The 4267-nt window shown below is 36.1% G+C and overlaps 1 long non-coding RNA gene across 2 annotated transcripts; it reads right to left on the bottom strand.

Annotated features, from left to right (window-relative positions):
* Positions 1 to 1239: 1239 nt before the first annotated feature.
* On the bottom strand, positions 1240 to 3555 carry LOC131435949 (uncharacterized). Of its 2 annotated transcripts, XR_009230557.1 has the most exons (4): positions 3401 to 3555; positions 2944 to 2989; positions 2710 to 2866; positions 1240 to 1320 (listed from the first exon to the last, which is right to left on the bottom strand). It is a non-coding gene; the product is annotated as an uncharacterized LOC131435949 (long non-coding RNA). The 2 variants fall into 2 exon arrangements; XR_009230556.1 differs by lacking the exon at positions 1240 to 1320 and having other exon boundaries at positions 2049 to 2866.
* Between the last annotated feature and the right edge of the window lie 712 nt (positions 3556 to 4267).

Below are 4267 nucleotides of genomic sequence, written 5' to 3' on the forward strand. Positions count from 1 at the left end.
GACCCGTTTTCGGTTTATCCTCAAAGGTATTATCCTCACCGAACTTCCTGATTGCATTTCGCACGGCTTTTTCACTTACTCCTTCCATTTTTGCTATCTTTCTCAGTGACAGTCCGAGTTCTGTGCACCATTTGTACACAATTTTTCGACGTTGTTCTGCTGAAAGTCCACGAATTTCGAAACAAACTAATGAAAACGAATGAACAACTGCACAAGTGGTCAGAGAAGAGTGTAAACAACAGGAGGCAGCCATAAAAATTGACAGATTCTGAACCATTGCGAAATGGCAGCGGTTTTTGGTTGCGTCCATACTTTTTCGGACAGTCTTTAGGAAATTTCCTAAACTTCTTCTAAATGAAATTGACTTCTACAGTAGAAACGAGTAAATCGAATTTATGCAAAACTGTTGATTCATTATAGTGACATTGAAATCTTCATTTGAGAGCTCTGTTAAACCGTACAAGCCGAAAAATGAAGGTTTTTTGAATTAACAAAACAGTGGGTAAATTCTTACATTCGATTCATGTTAATTTCAAACTAGAGTATAATTGTTTCAAACAACAACATATATCTCTATTCAATGTGAATCAAAATTGTTGTCTAGCCTAACGAACGAAATATTCGTTCCAGCTGATTTTAGTGCTGAAATAGAAAACCAATTTATTGAATATCAACAAAAGTAGAGTTGATTTTGTTGACAATATTAATAAAAATTCCATTCTGCTTTATTTATTGATTAATGTTATTTATGATCTTATTTATGTAATTATACAACAAAGGATATTGTTCAATTGAACCGTATCAGTTTTATTTCTTCGCCCGTGAATAAAAAGAAAAGTTTGTACACGTTTCATAAGTAAGATTTTATCTGCTTATGTCTTTTTCTTGAGGCTTTTCCAAGCGTAATGATTGATAATTGATAATATTATAAACTGCATAACATTAATTAACACGTTTTTTTACAAAAAATTTTTTCTTGCAGGATATCTCTATCTTGACCGAACTGAAAAGGCATCGAATCATTGGATACTACAAAAAGTATTATAGACGGGCTTGATTGTGGTAAGTAAATAATTAGAATTTTATAAATGTGAGTAATTGGAATTGCTGAAAAATACATAAACCAAAAAGAATTCATCAAAAACAACCTTCGAAATTATTTTGAAAGAAACCAAAACAAAATGTATGATTTTCAAAAACAAAACCGTAAGTTGAATTTTGAGTTAATATTTTATTTTCATTATTTTCATTATTATTTTACTAAAATTATAATACTAACGGATTTCCGCAATGGATGATTTTTGTCATTCAATTTATAATCTTGAAAGACAAGAAATTACATGGAAGAAAAAAAAATACAAAATTAAACTTTTCTCATAAACTAGATATAAATAGATAAGAAATAATTTTGCCGTAAATATTTTTGAAAGAACTGTTAGTTGAACGACGAGATACTTTAGTGAAACAGAACAACCAGATGTGGAACGTTGAAAATTCTGATAACTGAAAGAAGGGAAAGAGAAACTTCTGCAATTGTCACCTTTTTACGACATGGATGCAAGAAACCCAGTGAATCTATTCTTGGTTAAGTATATTGTACCGTCGGATTCTTTACGTCAACTAGACTGATCCTGTCCGGAGACAAATATTAGGTTTCTATCAATCGCCTACAGGGCCTGCAAATTGAAGCAACGAATATTAACAAAAGAGTTTCACCATCAGTGCTATTCACAAACATTCGTATGTCGAGTCACAGCGCAACCCAAGCAGGGAGAGCTGCTTCGTTCGTGCATTAGTTCATGAATTTGTGCGTCATCTGATGACTATGCTTCATGAGGTTAACATTTGATGCATGGTTTTCATATTGGAGATGAATATGAGAAAACTAGATTCATAACTTTCAGTTACGATAAATATTATTAATTTATAGAGCATTGCTTTTAGTGTTTCTAGGATATATACACAGTGTAAACTTCCAAGAAACAAATTGATCGTTTTGAAAATGGGCTCAAATGCAAAATTTATACAATGTTTGAAATATTTTCGAAATGTGATCAAATTCGGTGTTAGAGTGCAAACATTAGTTTCAAAAATGAATTTCTGTAAACCTACACTGAAAAAAAATCACCATAAACATTACCTGTATGACCTTGCTTCGCTTCTTGTAGCACGCCGTGAAGCAAAGTTCTTCATTCTCGTACAGTACTAACGAGAGCGAACCCATTGCCATGAATTGCTTAGTTCATGTGTTAACTGAGACTGAGAGCACAGGCAATTTACGAAGCAAGGGAACTTGTTTCTACCCTCACGCATCTAGTTTCTCTCTAATACAGGTCTTTCATTCAGCAATGTCAAGCAAAGTGTTCAAAGCCCTGATTTTACACCCCCTTCCTCCTTTTCTACTAACATTTTCACTCATAGATATTCTTTCAGTTTGGCTTCTTGTTGAGTACTGATAAAAATAAAAACTTATCCGAAACCGACTCACATGTGTTAATACCAACATAAATTAATTGTATATACATCAGTTTCTGTAACGCAATGCAACTTGCAACAGGTCATTTAGAGGTTTCGGTACCTCATGGGTACCCGGTTTGTGCAAAGTGTACATGACTTTTTACTCTAAGACGAAACGAAAAAAATAAATGCAACAAGTGTTTCCCATTACTCAAAAAGTGCGCCCCGCACAAATTTAGGTGATTAATTTACCGCATAATTCATGTTCGCTTCTTTAGACAAACGTGCTGCCCCGTTCAGAATGTCCACCATTGATGTTTTCCGAATACTATTAGTAACGCCGACAGTCAGTGGAACAAATCCTCCACTAAGCTATGGCCACTAGCCGTTATTTTGATACATACTGGAGCTATCATGGATAGATTTTGAACCGAGTTACAAACTATCATTAGAAACTATTTTTGACACACCCTTCTAAGCACTTACCTCGGTTGTGGTAAATGGTTATCTGTCACTACTCTATGAAATAGATCTGAAAATGAATTAAAACAGACAGTTTAATTAGTCTCCACCGGCGAAAAGTATGTGTCTAGGTTAAAAAGGAGAAAAAATTCGTGTGACAAACTGCTAATAATTAGTTTGAATATACATTCTATTGGAATTCTGATTTTATTCTAATTGCATCATTCGGTTGGCTTGAGTTAGAAGGAAAAATTTGATGAAATATTTTCTTTTTGTTTCTATCAAAAACATAATTTCTTCCACAGTACTGTCCTCGACCTTCGTGTTTTATGTCACTATTACCAGCCCGACCAGGCACACATATCTAATGAGTTTTATCTATTTTTTTTTCCACCGTATCAAATATAATTCATCAATTTCACCGAAAAACCTTTAACGTGCATTTATTTAATTACAGGCCCCTTCACTGCACCTCACTCACCCGTTTTGGCTACGGCAGAAGCAGGAGCATACCAGGAGCTCTTCGGCCAGTGGTCAACAGGTATGTGAATAACTTTCACCTGATCATCATCGGAAGCGAACGACTTTTTGGTCGTTCCTGCGCGGCACTAACACAACACTGGCCGCAGCATACTCGTTGATGGTTGGTGTTGGAGTTCGGTTAGCACCCAGCCCACGATCCACGGTGGTCACGTTTGTTTTCAGAGAGAATGTTATTCTTGTGCCTCGCGCCTTCGAGGAATTGTTGTTTTTATTTATTTTTTTTCGGACCAGTATTATATCTTGTTTGTCCATTTGTCGTGGTTTTTCGCATTTCGTTTCGGACAAGCTGAGAACAAACGAACGAACGAATGGAGAGCAAACAAGTAATTTATGTGATGGCATGAATGTGTAGGAAGAAATTCCACCTCGCCGTGTGTAAAAAGGGCGCGTGCCCATTCACCTGAACCACCTGCGATTATGTTACGAAAGGCATAAGACCGAACAAGGTCATCGTAGTCGGTTTGCCTAGTTGGCGAGCGTTTCTGTAGGAAGTGGTCTGGAATAGACCTTGACCTACAGCGTTACTGGCAGAAATGTAGTCTAATATACACCGTAAGTTTCAAATGTACAATTTTGTAACGGCTGATTGTGAGTGAATGAACTTGCGAAGACAAAAGCAAAGCCATGACATTACATTTCTTTTGTGGAATTTGGCCTTTCTGTTTCAACAGACTTTGCAACCGACTCTTAGCGTACAGAATCATACTATTCTACTGACACCAAGAATCCTTCCAGGTCGGGGTTCGAACATATGACAACATCTGGGTTGTAAGACCAGCGCCCGATGCATTGAACCACCAACCTG

The sequence above is a fragment of the Malaya genurostris genome, chromosome 3 (genome assembly GCF_030247185.1).
Source record: "Malaya genurostris strain Urasoe2022 chromosome 3, Malgen_1.1, whole genome shotgun sequence".
Taxonomy (NCBI): Eukaryota; Metazoa; Arthropoda; class Insecta; order Diptera; family Culicidae; genus Malaya; species Malaya genurostris.